The sequence below is a fragment of the Pristiophorus japonicus genome, chromosome 17 (assembly GCF_044704955.1).
Source record: "Pristiophorus japonicus isolate sPriJap1 chromosome 17, sPriJap1.hap1, whole genome shotgun sequence".
In the NCBI taxonomy this organism is placed as follows: Eukaryota; Metazoa; Chordata; class Chondrichthyes; family Pristiophoridae; genus Pristiophorus; species Pristiophorus japonicus.
This window is the reverse complement of record NC_091993.1, coordinates 88,808,855-88,827,776: the sequence shown is the minus strand read 5'-3', so window position 1 is coordinate 88,827,776 and position 18,922 is coordinate 88,808,855.

Below are 18,922 nucleotides of genomic sequence, written 5' to 3'. Positions count from 1 at the left end.
TGCATATGATTTCAGTATTTAGGTCATTCGCCTCTGCCATTCACCTACAATGAATGTTCCCTGGTGATAAAGTATTTATATGGATAAAGCAACAAACACCATTTACTGAGTATCTTGGGGCCATATTGAAGCATATTTTGAAATCTTAAACATGCACGCTAAGATTATAGACCCAGTTATACCTCTTGTGCTCAATTTCTGTCCCTAGATTCATATGGCACAGCTTAAGATCACCACATCTGTCATCTGCAAAAGAGAGAATGGCATTAAGTTGAAAGAAGACATACAGCAGACCCAGTGTAGTTCCCTAACTGGCTTTTACCGATTGGCTAGTTATCCACGCATAAAATTGTCCTTATTCCTAAAGTTGTGAAGATGAATGAATTGAGTGTTGCCAGAAAAAATGATACACATCCATGATAATATTCCTGAAATTACAGTCAACCTGTACATTAACAAAATGGTAATCTGGCTTGTTGGCATAGGTGTGGATAGCCCTATATCGATATAGTTAACACCAGCTGGGGGTGTATAAGCACAAGCCGTCATATTAAAGTGAGTTTAATTCATCAACAGCTGATAAAATGCGGTGCCCTCTTCTGCAAAGCAGTGGTGTCTTTGGGCACTTCTGATTGATGTCCCCCATTATTCTGGCTGGGGTTTGAACACTACCAGAATCATGGAAGATAAGAGCATCAGTCATCATGACTAGCTTTGTAAGTATGTGACGTCTCGATGCTTGGCACTCTAGGTCCTTTATAACTCTTATGCATCATTTGGTTTTCAATCTAACTCTCCAAAAACTATTTGTGCCAGATCTGTCCATAAAAATAATGTGCTATTGTGAATATCAACCGACAGCTTTCACTCTGCAACACAACCATGACAGTTACATCAAAATACATATGTCATTGTTGTCAGGGGTCATTTACTGAAACAGCAGGCATTTATTCTGAGCATTGTTTTGACACCATTGAATATTGCACCATTTCAGCAGGGAATAAAATTTTGGCAAAGGTTTTAGGTTACATCTATCCTCAGGATAATAAGCCTCACTGAAGTTTTGAAACATCAGATGCTCAGGGTTTTAACCATTTTATGGAATGGGGTGGGGATCAGTCCGGTCGGTGTAAAGGTGGATGGGAAAACATCTGAACCTCTGCACCTCTACCTCTCCAGTAGATTTTAACTCAGTCTCCCGCCCGTGAATGGTAGGTAGGAGGGGGGATTCCGGGCCACTGCCCGGGACCCAATCAAGTGGTCCTCAACACAGAGGTAAATGATTTAGAGGGGAGTTTGATGCCAAAGATTTCCTTGTGGGCTAGGAGGCTTCCCCACTCAGTTAAGATTGCAGTCAGGGTCTGATGGCATCATCATTTTATTTCAAACGGGAGGCCAGTGGGTAAGTCAGCAAGTCAGCGGTAAGTTGAAAATCTACCCCAATGTGTTTGTGCTCAATATTCTCCACATAGTTACAGATCTCAGCCATGTTCTATGTGTAAGTTCCAAACAGAGGACAAAGCAGTCACCTTAATCATCAGCACATCCACCACCTTAAGCATCTGATCCCTCCATCACCGGCGCACCATGGCTGCAGTGTGTGCTATCCACAGGATGCACTGCAGCAACTCACTAAGACTACTTCCACAGCACCTCCCTAACCTGTGATCTCTACAACCTAGAAGGATAAAGGGCAGCAGGTGCATGGGAACACCATCACCTCCAAGGTCCCCTTCAACTCACATATCTTCCTGACGTGGACACATATCACCATTCTTTCATCGTCACTGTATCAAAATCCTGGAACTCCCTCTCGAAGAGCATTATGGGAACATATTCACCATACGGGCTTTAGCTGTTCAAGAAAAAGGCCTACCACCGTCTTTTCAAGTACAACGAGGGATGGACAATAAATGCCAACGTTGCCACTCATGTCCATATCCCAAGAATGAATTTTATTAAAAATCTCCGGCTCCAATTTAATGGCTCATGTTTGGTTTCCACTGGCTGGGGGAGTTAGAATTCCCCCTATATGTTAGGCAAGTTGCCCATGAAGGACAATGCGTCTTGTTTTTCAAAATTTATATGAAGGACATGGGTATCCTGAAAGTCTAACCATAATTACACTCCTGTGCAGACGGCCTCTTAAAGCATAGCTGCGCAAACCACTTGTGATGATATGTGAAGAAAAATTAAATTTTACTTCTTAGTGATTTTTATGTAGACAAAGAAACTATCCAAGAAGCCTCCTAATGCGTCCTAGAGTAACCTAGACAATGTTTTCCACAAGATTAATTATCATGTTGCAAACCAGGAATGTGATAAGAAATACTTATCCATACAATGTACTAGATATGTTTAAAGGATTTATGTGAAGCATTGATGTAAATAAAAGGGAAATTATTTTGGTTTGATATAAGTTTTTGGGCTAGAACCTCCACTTTTTTTAATTGCTTAACACCCACCTAATGCCCATTTTACTGCTGAAATTACGTATAATGCCCATATATCGCCCATTCTGGCACAAAATGGAAACTGACTGGCTTTTTTAGGAGACTTATCACCGAGTATTATTTTCCCAATGGGTTTAACGGCGAGAAAAAATATCACCGCCCGCCCACCTTTTTTGGGTGGAATCAGCAGAATGGGCGAATTCAACGTCTATAATATCACCCAACAATACTTTCTGAACGGAATTAATGCCGAGATTCAATATTAACGCCCGGTGACTGTTTTTTGTCGTAAAGAGCATGGAAATTGCCCATCTTCAATTTCACCACCTCACACACATATCGCCCACAATATCGCTCGCTCAAAAAACCACCCAGAAAAATTGGAAATAACCAAAATGAATGCCAGCGTTGGGGCTGGCATTTGTAAATCCCACTCTTACGTGAGGAGCTGATGTAGGAAAGATTTGACTGAAAGAGCGCTGATGTGAGTGACAATGCTGACACACTGCTGTGTGTGTGCAGCTCAGACATCAATGGTGCCCATCACCTTGGTGCCAGTTAAAGTTTATGTTGATTGATGTTAAGTTGTATTTAACCCTTTCATGGTAAGGAATCACCAGTGTGTAATGGTCCAGCTATCTGAGCCAATGCGCAACAAGGTTATTTTCAATAACAAAAGTTTAACACCAACATTGGTCTGAAATCATAAGTATCACAGCCAATAACACCCAACCCCTGCCCACACCCCACTTTTTCCACCATTGACATCAATCACATGCTCAACAAAGGCAAAGCAGGAGCGTGGTCCCCAGCCCCCATACATTGCAACAAATTGCACACACCCAGACGGAGATATAACACAGCCATCACCTGCGTACATGCACCTCACTTTCCTTGCCCCCTCTCCTTCTTCTTCCCACCTCAACCCCTTCCCCTCCTCGTTCCACGGCGCCTGGCCGAGGAACTCCTCAGGCGGTGCTTCATTGGAGGGGGATGAAGACAGAAGCATTGGTTGGATGGGTACGGGAGCGGGAGGTGCCGAGGAGGCAACATTCTTTGATGCAGAAGCAGAATCTTGGTCCTTGCTCTCATCTGTCATTCGCAGTGGTAGTGTGGAACCTAGGGGTGGAGTGCCATGCTCTGGGATCACTGGGAGGGCTGTGGCAGCAGTGCTCCTGGCTATCGCATCCAGGGACTCCGCCATGCATGGAATGTACTCGGTCATGGTGGCCAGGTGTCGGGATATGCCCACAAAGCTTCGCTGAGCTGGTCACCAATGTCTACAGTCCTCTTGGACAACTGTACCATCTCTCCGCTGTCATGTCTCGCTTGTGAAACAGACCTGCCACATCCACAAGGCCTCCGCGGGGTCAGCGCCTTCCTGGGGATAAATGGAGTGCCCTGTGGAGAGGTGCTTGGGGCCGGCACCTCCACAGTGGAGGCGGGAATGACCGGAGGACCAATAGATGGCCTTGGGGTGGAATGGGTTCTGGAGCAAGGCGATGCAGGTTTTTTGAAGTCCGTGCTCTCATCCGTCGAGAACAGACCCAGCGGATTGACGAGCGACAATCGGAGCTCCTCAGCACTAGATGTAGTAGGATTGTCCATCCTGCCCCATGCCCCCACCTTCTGGCCTCTGTGGGCTTGCCTGGGGCTGCCCTGCTGGCTGAGCTGCAAGAAACAAATGAGGTTGTTAGAGGAGAAGGGGATGCTAGGGTGACAAGGTGAGTCCAGCACTACACACAGCATAAGCACGATAAAAGCACCACCGCTCTCAAAATCATCGCAGACATCACATTTCATGACCATCAACACATTGTGCATTGCAATGATTTTCATTAGGCCAGCATCATTTCTATGTTACTTTTAGAAATCATCTATCATAAATAATTGGTCGGGTATAAGTTGGCATGTCATCTATTAACTTTACATTACGCAATGGTGTAAGCTTTACTCATGTGGCATCACTTCAGGGTCTGCAGATGCGTCAGTGGCTGTCTGTGGGTGCTTCCCCATGAGTGCGAGCACTCGTTCCTCCATCTCTGTGATGTCGCTGGGGATTGGTGGCCCCCCACCCGTTCACCTCTGCATGGACCTCATTATCGATAGCTTCTTCTGTAAAAGGTGACAGGACGACATGGCATGAGATCATTGCGTGATATCATTGCTAGGTACTGTCACAGAGACTGTACAACACATAACTGACAGATGTAATCATGATTATGATAATTATTATCATTCTTTACCTAAAGAAGTACACCGTGACCACAGGCTTTGAGCAAAACATACCCGGTAAAAGTGCAAGACCTCACATCTGCTGATAGTCACTCATGACTGTTACAAGTCAAATTATATAAATACATAAGTACATGTAAATAAATGTAATACTTACTCTTGTGGATCCCACAAAGTCGTTCCATCGTTCGCGGCATTGGTTGCCCTCACGCACCCCGTTGGTCGCCGACGAGACCACCTCTGCTATCTCGGTCCATATCTTCTGGTAGGCCTTTGGGTGGACTTCCCACGCCCTCCCTGTGTCAAATCATCCCAGCGTGACTCGAGGAGGGAGACATTTGCCTCATCTGAGAACCTCCTGGCTCTTTTGCGGCCTCCAATATGCTCCTCTCCCACCTCACCAGCGTCAGTCTCCACAGCGTGCTGTGATGCCTCCTCCTCTCCCTCCATTATAGGGCAAATTCGGTCAAATATGTGGCTGGTATTGCTACTTTTTGTTACCTACTTGCTGTGAAGCTCTAAAGTCTCCTTCCTTCCTCCCAAAGCAGCCACACCACACCCAGCCACGCCTTCAGTCCCTCTGAGCTCTCTCTCTCTCTGTCTCCTCTTCTGCGCAGGTCATGGTGACACTTGACCTCCAGAATCGTGGGAATCGAGCGTTGCCATGCCGTTGCTAAGGACGGCCACACTTTACGGCAGAAGGTCAAAAAAATGTAACACTACCACCCATTTGATGTCACTCACAGTAACGTCCATTTTCAAAAAGGTAAACTAGGTGTTTTGAGAATAGGTGAGAAGCTGGCGATCTTATAACCCTTTTTTACCGCCCACGCCAGAAATAACGCCCATTTTGGGGCGATAAGGTCGAAAGTGGAGGTTTTAGCCCTTTGTATTTTCAATCTTTTTCTCAATTAACCAAACACTTACTGCAGTCAGCTGTGAATTAGAAAGAGTTTGAAAAGATTCTGAAACCCGAGCTGCCGCTTTACGTTTCTTTCCCATGCAGAAATCTTGGGTTAGACTTTCCACTTTCAGGCTAAGGCTGAAAAAAAATGGGCCTTGTTCCAGCAATGCGGGACCTATCGCCCATGCTGATCGCCGGCTCAAGGCCCATTTTTTTGGGGGCGATTTTCCACTCGGCCTTACCCCAGCGATTTCTCGGCGATCTCCTGATCGCCCAAAGAAAACGGAAGTGAATGAAAAAAAAAGCTTCCCTAGCAAAGCATTACTGCGCATGTGCAGGTTGATTTTTTTTTTCAGGTTGATGCTTCTTCCCGTGTTTTGAGAGGTCAAGGGTCTTCACACATGCTCAGAAGCTCTGGGAGGGTCTGGAAGAGAGAGAGAGAGAGAGAGAGGAGAATGGAAGCAGGTCAGAAAGTCTTATCCAAATTACAGATAAATTTAAAGAATGGAGGGAGGTGCAGGAAAGAGAAGGGCCAAACCTTTCAGTGAAAAGGCAAATAAGGCCCTTGTAAATGCTGTCAGCTCTAGGTGGGAGAATCTGACACGGGGTGGGCAGGGGAAACCTTCACTCCGTGCATATCGCAGGAATTGGTCCGAAATAGCCGATGTAGTCACATCGGCCTCCAATGAAACGCAAACACCGAACCAGTGCCGCAAATGGTGGAACAGCCTACTGGCAGCTGCGAGAGTAAGTTGAAATTTATATTTATGTATTATTTAATGATCTAAATAGTAACTAGAATCTGCAATGTTATTGGGTTACATTTAAACATAACTAAATTTTACGCAACCCAGCATAAAGTTAAATGTTGTCATGCGAAATATGCAACGTAATGCTAATTTGTAATAGAGCATTTAAATCTGTCAGTCTTAAATTGCCTGATCCATTTGCTTATGCCATGCAATGTTATCGTATCACTTACAGAAGAAGGGTGGGGGTGCTGCCATGATGCACACACTAAGCCAGTACGAGGAGCTCGCGGTGTCCTTGGTGGGGCCAGAAAGCCGTTCGGTCACACCCTGTGGTGTGGCCGAACCCACCCTTGAGACATGTGAGTAATGTGAAATGTGCATTGTGAGCAATGAAAAATGTGCATTGTGCAATGTGTGAATCATTAGTAAATATTGAAAATATCGTAGTTACGCATGTAAGGTTATGCAATTATAATATAATCTGATATATAATTGTGATGTACTATAGATCTTCGAATGAGGTCATGTTAGATCATGTTAAACCTTGTGATCACTTGTGCATATGGGGTAGGCGTTGGAGGCGATTCTGCAGCAGACAGCCGCAATCAATGCCCTATGGCATGCGTTACTGGCTGGACATGGCGCTGCACTCCAAGGTGTCATGTCTGCTCGCAGCGAGATCCCTAGCACGCAAGCGAGGATACAGTTCCTCCGGACTCGGAAGTGGAGCCTCAGGCTTCCGTTTCCTCTCCGTCACCTCCACCACAGCAGGAAGTCTTGACATCCCACTCTGCACGACGTCTTGGTGTCGGTTTGCGTAGACCAAAACGGGTGGGTGGGGTGTGAACACGGGGCGGTTTAAGATCTGGAGGGAAACATGGCTGCAGGTAGGGAGGGGGGAGTGCTTCTCTATAGTTCACCTGTTTTAAAATGTTCACTTGTTATTACCAATTTATTATACTCCTGTTATTGTTATTGTTACTAAATCGGCCAATTGTATTCAATAGTTAAATGTTCACTTGTTATCATTACTTAACTGTTCCCTTTCCATTCTTTCTGAAATGGTCACTTGTTGTCATGACTGAAATAGTCATTTGTTGGCATCACTGAGATGGTCAATTGTTATCATGACTGAAATGGTCACTTGTTATCATGACTGAAATAGTCACTTGTTCTGTAAAATGTTCATTTCTTCTTCTTGTAATGTTTTGGGGATTTTGAGGGAAGGATGGGTTGGTGTGGAGGGTGGGGGGGGCGCGGAGTTTGGAGGGAGAGTGTTGTTCATTAGTTCTTTGTTTGTTAATAAAAAATAATTTTTCTGCAACTTTTGAACTTTCTCTCTTACTTACATAAGTTTTACAACGTACAGTTCTTCATGCAGATTTGTTTGTTTATTCTGTTTCCCCACGGAACATCATTAAATAACTTCACTGTGTAAAAGCTATTTAATAAATAATTCCAATATATGCATAAATAAGGTGATAATACCTATTTATATTCCCTGTCCCAAATTTCTGAGTACAATTTACATCAATTTTACTCTCTAAATAACTCAGAACAATTCTCCACCCTTCCTCAGAGACTAAAAATGGCGTCCATAGTGCCCATTTCCCTGTCTAAGGTTCCTGAAAAAGCAACTATTTTTGAGCAATCTTTTGGGCCTTGCATCGGCCCAGCGAAGTGCTTACTAAGTGCTGCAACTTGGGATCGGCCTTGTGTGGGCGATCATTTGGGCGATCATCTCAGCAATCAAAGTGGAAACTTGAGGGCCTATTTTTCCGGCGATATTTTGGGCCTAGTTTCCATTTTTTGCTCAAAATGGGCGATAGAGGTCCGTTTTGGGCCTTAGATGGGCGATGTGAAGTGGAAAGTCTAGCCCCTTTTACCTATGTAACTCCTCAAAACCATCTTCTTCTTAGGCAGTCCCTTGGAGTCGAGGATGACTAATATGAATTCTCAGGTGACTGAAGAGAAGCATATGAGACCTACAGTCTCTGTCACAGGTGGGTCAGATGGTGATTGAAGGGACGGGGGGGTGGGGTGCTTGGGTTGTAGTGCGTTCCTTCCACTGTTTGCGCTTGCTTTCTGCGTGCTCTCGGCGAAGAGTCTCGAGGTGTTCGGCGCTTTCTCGGATGCTTCTCCTCCACTTTGAGAGGTCTAGGCCAGGGATTCCCAGGTATCGGTGAGGATGTTGCACTTCTTCAAGGAGGCATTGAAGGTGTCCTTGATGTGTTTCCTCTGCTCACCTGGAACTTGCTTGCTCTGTCAGAGCTCTGAGTAGAGTACTTGTTTTGGGAGTCTAGTAGCAGGCATGCGAACGATGTGGAGCTGATCGAGCATGGTCAATGCTTCAATGCTGGGAATGTTGGCCTGAATGAGAACACTGACGTTGGTGTGCCTATCCTGCCAATGGATTTGCAGGATCTTGTGGAGGCAGCGTTGGTGATACTTCTCCAGTGCTTTGAGGTGCCTGCTGTACATTGACCATGTCTCTGAAACATATTGGAGGGCGGGTATCACTACTGCACTGTAGACCATCATCTTGGTGCTGGGTTTGAGATCCTGGTCTTCAAATACTCTCTTCCTTAGGCAACTGAAGGCTGCACTGGCACACTGAAGGCAGTGTTGGACTTCATCATCGATGTCTGCCCTTGTTGACAGTAGGTTCCCGAGGTATGGAAAATGTCCACGTTGTCCAGGGCCTCGTCATGGATCTTGATAATCGGGGGGCAGTATTGTGTGGTGGGGGCAGGTTGATAGAGAACCTTTGTCTTACAGATATTTAAAGTAAGGCCAATACCCTCGTACACTTCGGTGAAGGTGTTGACGATGGTTTGGAGTTCGATCTCTGAGTGTGCGCAGATGCAAGCATCGTCTGCATACTGTAATTCAATGACAGAGGATGGGACAGCCTTGGATCTGGACTGGAGGCGACGGAGGTTGAACAATTTCCCGTTTGTTCTGTAGATTAGCTCCACTTCAGCAGGAAACTTATTGAGGTTGAGATGGAGCATTGCGGCAAGAAAGATTGAGAAGAGCGTTGGTGCGATGGCACAGCCTTGCTTGACCCCGGTCCGTATGTGAATGGGTCTATGGTGGATCCGTTGGTCAGGATCACCGTTTGCATTTCATCGTGAATCAGGTGGTGACAAACTTTTGAGGGCACTCCATAATCCCTCATGTTGATAGTGTCAAAGGTCTTTGTGAGGTCAAAGGCGGCCATGTACAGAGGTTGATGCTGCTCCCTGCATTTCTTTTGAATTTGAAGCGCGATGAAGATCATGTCCATTGTTCCCCTCAGTGGGTGGAATCCGCATTGCAACTCTGGGAGGAGCTCTTCAGCCACTGGGAGAAGGCGATTGAGGAGGATTCTTGCGATGACTTTCCCTGTGGCAAACAGCAGGAAAACTCCTCTGTAATTACCGCAATTGGACTTGACACCTTTCTTGAAGATGTTCACGATTACAGCATCTCTGAAATCCATTGACATGCTCTCCTCCTTCCAAATAAGAGAAATGAGATCATGGATTCGCGTTGATAATACTTCTCTGCCATGCTTTAATGCTTCAGCGGGGATTCTGTCTGCACCTGAGGCATTGTTGTTCTTCAGTTGTCGGATGGCCTTTTCAGCCTCATGCCGGGCTGGGGTTGTGCTGAGGTGGTGGCAGGTAGCATGCTGCGGGATGGAGCTGAGGACACTCATGTTGAAGATAGAGTCTCGGTTAAGAAAGTCTTCGAAATGCTCCTTCCAGTGGGCACTGACTGCCTTTCTGGCCTTGATGAGCACCTCTCTGTTCTTGACCAGTAGTAGGGTAGGACTCGGGTACTTGGACCATAGGTGGTCTTGACTGCGCTAAAGAATCCACACACGTCATAGCTGTCGGCTAGTTGCTGGATCTCCTGCGCTTTTTCCACCCACCATCTGTTCTTTTGGTCGTGAGTTTTATGTTGGATCACGGCCTTCAGACGTCTATAGAGCTGCTTTCTTGCTCTCGAGTTCTGTTGCTGTTTCCAGTTCAAGAATGCCTTGCGTTTGTGACTTATTAGCTCCTGGATCTCCTGGTCATTCTCGTCGAACCATATTGGGCCTAAAAGTCCAGTCCTTCGGGCAAATGCCTCTGACCCGAAATTTTTTTAAGAAAGTACTTGGTGGTCATGGAGGCACCTTCGATTCCTATGGAGGCCTTCATTCCCTACGTAGCGTACAGGGGATGGCTTCCCCGTACGTACGAAAATGCTGGAGTCACATGGGCCTGGACCACCAATCACTCTGCAGCATTCTCATTGATAATAATAGGAACTCCGTTTTTACGAGTTCTCATTACTATCGATGAGAATAACCCCCTAAAACAAGAACACATCATAAATTTTTAAAAAACCTCACATATTTAAAATTCATTGAAATTAAAGCTGTTTTCGAAAAAAAAAAATGTTTTAAATGTTTTTTAACGTGTTTTAATAGGGTTTAAAGTAAACTTACCTTAATGAACAGGGTTTTTAACATAAAAATGTAGGTTTAAATTTAATTTTTATATGTTTTAAAATGCTTACGCTTGATAAAAGTATGTTATGCGCCTGCTTTTACTAGACATAAGAGTTACGACGACATTCGCTGGGCATGAGTTGGGCAAATAGCCCAATCTCTCCCGCATGCGAATATCCTTCTCCCAGGGATGCGGAGGATCTGTCAAGAGAATGACAGATCGGAAAATCTGGTTTTCAGCGCATACGCATCGCGCCCTGAAAACCGGCTTTTGCGAGGCCTCGCCGGGTTCGTGTGCACTTCATATGGACCCGGTGAGGCCGGAATTTTAACCCCAGTACATTTTTAAGACTCAATCTTCAAAAGATTTGGTAGAATACTACAAACCCAACTGTGTTTTGAAAATTAATTGCAGTAAATGTAAAATATTTCCATACACTTGACTTTTGAACCTTACTTGGGAAACATTTTCTAAATGACAGCATTATTCCCAGGATCACACTGAACAGGTCAGTAACTTGGAGAAGTTTTTGACACTCAATTATTGTGCTCAGATCTGTGATTCAGTGCAGATCACTGCACGACCAACAACATGATGCCTGTTATTGATTGCCAAATAACAGAACACGCAAAGCTATTCTGAGTCTTGGGATATTTTTGCTTGATGAATTTCCTCTAAGGAAAACTTTACTTGGAATGGGAAAAAACCCTCATATGTTTTAGAAATTAGTCATTTTCTGGCCCTATTCTCCATCCTTTGCCCTGCAAATTCTACAGGAAACATGTGAGATACAATTAGTTTTTGGCGACACGCACTGTAGCTGAATATTTTGTAGTTCTGCAAGACCATTTCCAAACTTGTTTTCAAAAAACCTGTTGATTTTTTTATGGAAAACACATCTGCAAGTGACCTTGTACAGCTACAAACATTTTGAGAATTGGATTGCCTATTTGCAAAGTTCAGAGGAGAGGAGAAAAGATTCCAGAACAAGAGAGGCTTGTAGAATATAAGCCAAGTTTTTAAAATGCTGAGAAATACCACACGGACTGTAGTGGTTAAAGAAAGTAGCTCACCACCACATTCTCATGGGCAATTAGGGACGGGCAATAAATGCTGGCCTTGCCAGCGACGCCCACATCCCATGAATGAAAGAAAATCGTGATTAATGTAAATGTGTGCAGGCTAAGTTAAATGGAGCATGTATTGAGCAAGGTGAATGATTAGAAGAAACCTTTTTTTTCAATATGTTGATTAACCCCGTTAAAAAGATGAGGAATAGGATTTAAGTTTGAGATTAAGTATAGACAGAAATAATCAAATATTTCATGGCACATCTTGGTTCCTATGCTCCTGGGGCCATAGAATCTGTGGAGAGTAACCAACCAGGGTCAACTAATGAAAGATATGAGGGTTATTAGAATTTTCCATAGTTAGTTGAATTTTACCTAAATTTCCTACAGGACTAGTAGAGTCAGTGTTGGATGAAATGTCCATGACTGTGGAAGGAAGGGCCTTGATGGGCAGAATGGGCTTTTAGTTCTTGTATATTTAAAGTAACACACTGGGATTAAAGAGAGCAGTGGTTATAATTCAGATCTGGATTTAGTCCAAAAGTGCTTAATCACCTTGCAATCAGTGTCTATCAAGTTAATAAGATCAATTCAGCTTATTCAACTTTGAAATAGGGAAGTTTGTTTTTTACAAGCAGAATTTTATGGGGTGGGGAGAAATCAACTGGAACACTTAGAATTCTGAAGCAACTTGATCTTTGGACTTTACCAAAGATAACTTATAAAAAGAGTTCCATTAAATGTTATACTAATTATACTAGTTTCTACCTAAACATTTACAGAGCATGTTTGCCTTTTACCATAAATAAATTAATCAATTTCTGAGAAGATATATGGAAAAAAAGTTTGTGTTTTTTTCGCAAGTGATTTAAAAACCTTTCTTTTCACAATAAAGCCACTTAGTTTGGCAGTATGATGGCACAGCATATTGGTATTCCAATGTGCTGTGTCACAAGTGATTATACACCTGGGCAGTAAGTTGAAAATCTACCCCATGTCTTTGTGTCCAATATTCTCCACATAATTCAGCAAGTTCCAAACAGAGGACAAAGCAGTCGGCTTAGTCATCAGCACATTCGTCACCTTAAACGTTCACTCCTTCCACCCCCAGTGCATCCTGGGGATAGTAAACACTGCAGCAATTCCCCGTGGCTTCTTCCACAGCAACTCCAAAATTCACGATCTCCACCAATAACAACAACTTGTATTTATATAGCACCTTTAACATAGTAAACCATCACAAGGTGCTTCATAGGAGTAATAGAAGAAAAAAAAATTTACACCAAGCCACATAAGGAGAAATTAGAGCACGTGACCAAAAGCTGGGTCAAAGAGGTGGGTATTAAGTTGTATCTAAAAGAAGGAAAGAAAGGTAGAGAGGCATAACATTTTAGGCAGGGAGTTCCAGAGCTTAGGGCTGAGGCAACAGAAGGCACAGCCACCAATGGTTGAGTGATTGTAATCAAGGATGCACAAGAAGGCAGAATTAGAGGAGCGTAGATAACTCGATGGATTGTGGGGCTGGTGGAGATTCCAGAGATAGGGAGGAGCGAGGTCAGGGAGTGATTTGAAAACAAGGACGAGAATTTTGAAATCAAGGCATTGCATAATCGGGAACCAATGTAGGTCAACGAGCAAGGGGTGATGGGTGAATAGGACATGATGCATGTTAGGACACAGGCAGCCGAGTTTTGGATAACCTCAAGTTTACGTAGGGTAGAATGTGGGAGGCCAGCCAGGAGTGTGTTGGAATAGTCAAGTCTAGATGTAACAAAGGCTTGGATGAGGGTTTCAGCAGCTGATGAGCTGAGGCAAGGGTGGAGAAGGGCGATGTTATGGAGGTGGAAATAGGCGGCCCTAGTTATGCCGCGGATATGTGGTCGAAAGCTAATTTCAGGGTCAAATATGACACCGAGGTTGTGAACAGTCTGGTTCAGCCTCAGACAGGAGTTGGGAGGAGCGATGGAGTCAATGGCTAGGGAGCGGATTTTGTGGCGGGGACCGAAAACAGTGCCTCCGGTCTTCCCAATATTTAATTGGAGAAAATTTCTGCTCATATAGTACTGGCTGTCAGACAAGCAGTCTGACAATTTAGGGACTGTGGAGGGGTCGAGAGAAATGGCGGTGAGGTAGAGCTGGGTGTCATCAGCGTACATGTATAAAGTGATGCTGTGTTTTCCGATGATGTCGCCAAGGAGCAGAATGTAGAAATAGGAGGGGACCAAGGATAGATCCTTTGGGGACACCAGAGGCAACGATGCGGGAGCAGGAATAGAAGCCATTGCAGGTGATACTCTGGCTACGATTAGATAAATGTGAATGGAACCAGGCGAGTGCAGTCCCACCCATCCAGACGATGGTGGAAAGGCGTTGGAGAAGGATAGAGTGGTCAACCGTGTCAAAGGCTGCAGACAAGTCACAAAGGATGAGGAGGGGTAAGTTTACCTTTGTCACAAATACAAAGGATGTCATTTGTGAGTTTGATGAGATCTGTTTCGGTACTGTGGCGAGGGTGGAAACCTGATTGGAGGGATTCAAACATAGAGTTCTGGAAAATATGAGCACGGATTTGGGAGGCGACAGCCTGTTCAGAAACTTTGGAGAGGAAAGGGAAGTTGGAGATGGCATGCCAGTTTGCAAGGATGGAGGGGTCGAGGGTTGTTTTTTGAGGAGAGGGGTGATGACGACAGATTTGAGGGAGAGGAGGACAGTACCTGAGGCGAGTGAACCATTAACAATGTCAGCTAATATGGGAGTCAGAAAAGGAAGTTGGGTGGTCAGCAGTTTGGTGGGAACAGGGTCGAGGGAGTAAGAAGTGGGTCATATGGACAAGATAAACACGGAGAAGTTATGAGGAGAGATCAGAGAGAAACTGGAGAAAGATGTGAATTCAGGGGTTAGGGCAGGGGGGAAGATTAAAGGAAATTTGACCTGGTGGGCTAAGCGAAGGAAGGAAAATGGCAGAGGCATCTGAACGGATGATCTTGATCTTAGAGACAAAGAAGTCCATGAGCTCCTCACTCGTTGTCGGAGGTAAGGGTGGAGGAAACAGGGGAGAGCGAGCGGTTTAAGAGGAGAATAGAAGCAAGGTTTATCTTTGCATTCCAGAATAATTCTATAGTGAGCAATTTTGGCAAGCGAGAGCAGGACACGATAAAGCTTTATGTGGTTCAGCCAGATCTGGCAGTGAATGGCTAAACCAGTAGTCCACCATATCCATTCGAGTCTGCGTCCCTTGGAAAATGAGAGCCGTACCAGGGGAATGGCCAGTGTGAGAGAGAGTAGTTGTTTTAGTCGGGACTTGGACATCAAAGGTGGTAGTACGGGTGTGGTTGAACAGATCAGTAGCTTCAGAAATGTTGTGGTGAATGGAGGGCCAAAGGCTGGACATTTGGGATTCCATAAGTGTAGTTGTAAGAGAGTTGGGAGAGGTTTTTCCAGGGGCAGACACAGAATGAGGTAGAGTTAGGGGTGGCGGGGGGGGGAGGGCGGGGGGTGTGTGGGGGGGCAAGGGTGGAAGGGGGATGTGGGTGGAGAGTGATACGAGGAAGTAGGCAAGTGAAGTCCAGAAGCTATTTGAAGGGTAGAGAGTTCGAGGATTGAGGTTGTTGCTGTAGGAATGAGAGTCTGTAGCAGCGCAGAAAGATGATGGCGAAATTGACGCAAGTTGGAGGTCACTATAGATCAAAGTGGCAGAGAAAAAGTAAAACTGCAAGTCATCTGGGCCAAAGTGTGGGACACACAACCGAACAGCAATGTGGGAGTATCTTCACCACATGGATTGTAATGGTTCAACAAGAAGGCTCACTACCACCTTCTCAAGGGCAACTTGCAACACACACAAGTGACTCCATGATTTGTCATTGCAACATGAACTATATCATTGCATCACTTTATTTATGTTATTATTGCACACCTGCATCGCTGCCATTCCAGTGATGACAATCACCCTTTAACTTTCCTAAACTAACATCAAAAATCTACAGTGAAAATTGCCCAGTGTATTTATCGGCTGGGTTGGATTTTTCATTTGCAGCTGGAATGGAGCACACTGCTAATCCCCAGAGCACCATTCATAGCCCAGCCCAGCTGGCTCTCACCAAAACTTAAAGGTCATCCAGCTAAATGACATTTGAAGCCTCCAAGTTATTAGTCGAATGCGTCACGGTCAGTGTCACTGAACTCACGGGGTAAGGAAAAGTGAGATTCCTGCAATGGAGTAAATTCATCGCACGGAAAATGAGCAATTCAAGTATTCTTTTTCAATAAAAGTTTGGTAAACATGTGGAGCAGATTACCAGCAAGGGGGAAGGAAAAATAAACTCGGACAGCATTCAAAAAGTGCCGAGGCCAGTTTTTTTTAACACTTAAGATTCAAGGTTATTAGATTTAGAAATATATTAATGACATCTTGTCAACATCGTGGGCCGCCCTGACCTGTGTGAGAACACCACCGCAGGTCGGGGCTTTAAATAGAGCTGGAGGGCCGAGCCCTGGAACATTGTGGGCAAAGGTGTGGCGAATGAGGGTACGGGACCCAGAAGAACTGAGGGCCCAGGGCAGCCCAGGCCAGCCCACACTGCGATATGTGTGCGCACTAGGTCCGTGCAGCAGAGCAGGTCTTCAGTCGTCCTGGTTAACCCTTGTCACTGGATAAAAGCCTAGCTCTGTCATGCCCGAGTGGTGGCTGATGTGCAACGGTCACCACACGTTAAAAAAATCTACGCACAGGCATCTTCCACCCCCTCAATTGAAGTTCAGGACTGGAACAGCGGGTTCATCATTGAAACATCTGTGAACTCTTGTGAAAGCAAGTCATCCTCGTTCAAGGGACCGCCTATGATGATGATGAATAAAATCTTGTGAGAAATTGGATGGGTATGTTAGATGAAGCAATAGTTTATTTCCAGCTGAAATCATTACTATGTACCTTCATAAAGGCTGGGAATTTTTACATTAAATCCATAGTCTGTGCTGAGTGATCTCAGCTTAATGAGACACCAGTTGAAGGGTTCTAATTAGCCTCAGTCCCACTGGCCTAGGTTCTTGTTCCTTACTGCTATCCAGTGACTCCTTCCCCAGTGATTTGCGGCGTTTTTTTTGGCGTGCGCCGCTTTTTTGGCGTAAGTTAAAAAATTAAAGTTTCCCCAAGGAATCTGTGCCAGCGTATCTGAGTTAATGACGATTTTTTGAGGTTCATTTTTTTTTCCGTCATAGGAGGTGTAACCCGATGTCTGCACCAGTTTTTGTCAATTATGGAAGTTTGCCCAAGAAAAATGTCTCCTAGGTCGGTGTATGTGACCACTCCTGAAAAACCTTCTGCTGAGTTAAGCAAAAGCAACGCACATTGAAAAACCGCCGCAGAAAGGCACCATTGTTTTTCAGCAAAGTTTTGGAGGGAGTCAAGAAGACTTAAATATACGTAATAAAGATTATTTGTTTTTACCTTATAAGGCAGTAAATGGAAGATTTATAGAATTCTGTAACTTTTCATGTTCTTTCAACTGACATGCCACCACCAAACGTCTGCAGCAGGGCTCGCGGGTCGGAGCGTCGACCGGCAGAACCGGTCTCGTGTCCGGATCAAGGGACTCGGGGCTCGGCTGCAAAAGAAACCGGAGTGGAGGGCAGGAGATGGGGGGCTTATGGAAGGCGATCGGAAGGCATCGCAAGACTGCACTACGCATCAAATGTAGCCCATGGGGTTGAGGGACGCTGGGAGGGTAGTTCCCGATCACTGCGCCTGCTCAGAGCTAGGTGTGGTCCATACAGATCTGTGGGGAGAGAGAACAAAGAACCTTGTCCTGCCTGCCTGCCGTTTTGAGCCTCTTGCAAAGGTAAAATTTAATTATGGGGGCAATACAGACAATGCCATACCTTGTGCAGGCCTCTTGCATGATGGTGCTGCGGAGGAGACAACTGATTTGACGTCATCGCATGAGGAACCTCAGAGCCCGTAGGGTGCTGGGCAGGAGGCTTTACTCACATCGGGTATATCGAGACAGGCGTTCATACCTGCACCTGAGTGATGTAGGCTGTGTCAGAAGGCTGCGTTTCTGCAAATAAGTTGTAACTGAGATCTGTGAGTTGCTGAAAGCAGACCTGCAACCTAGAAGCGTTAGGAGGACTGCTTTGTCAGTTGAAGTGAAGGTTACAGCTGCACTTTCATTCTATGCATCCAGATCCTTCCACGATACAAATGGGGATGTGGGCGCCATTTCTCAAAATGCAACACATGTCTGCATTCGGCTGCACTATATGCCTGGAGGAATGACTACATAAACTTCCCCATGACCGCCCAAGCAATGCGTGACAGGGCTGTGGGCTTCCAGGATTGCTGGCTTCCCAAAGGTAAAGGCTGCATTGAATTTACCCACATCGCCTTGAAAGCACCTTTGGAGGATTGAGATGTACAGGAACAGAAAAGGCTTCCACTCCATTAATGTACAGCTTGTGTGTGACGATATGCCTCGGATCATGTCATATGATACAAGATACCCTGGGAGCACCCATGATTAGTTCATCCTACGCGACAGCGTTATATCTGCCATGTTTCAGCAACAGCCAGAAGGGCAGAGCTGGCTACTGGGAGACAAAGGGTATGGACTCACCACCTGGCTCATGACGCTCCTACATGTAACCTGGACAGAAGCTGACCTGGAATACAACACGTCGCACATTGCGACACGCAGCATCATAGAGAGGACCATTGGCATTTTGAAACAGCGTTTCTGATGCCTGGACCATTCCGGATGCTACTTGATATACTCCCCTGAAATTATCGGTCAGTTCACTGTTGTGTGCTGCATGCTGCACAATTTAGCCATCATGAGGCAGCAGCAGATGGTAGTAGAAGACCCACCTGCGGTGAGAATGGCTGAAGATAATTATGAGGAAGTTGCTGATGACGAGCAGGAGATGGAGGAGGAGGGCGAGGAAGGCATTCAACTACCTGAATTCGGAGCACGACGGTGGAGGAGGGCAGGCCGTCATGCCCCTTTAATGATTGCTTGAGCCTTGTGCT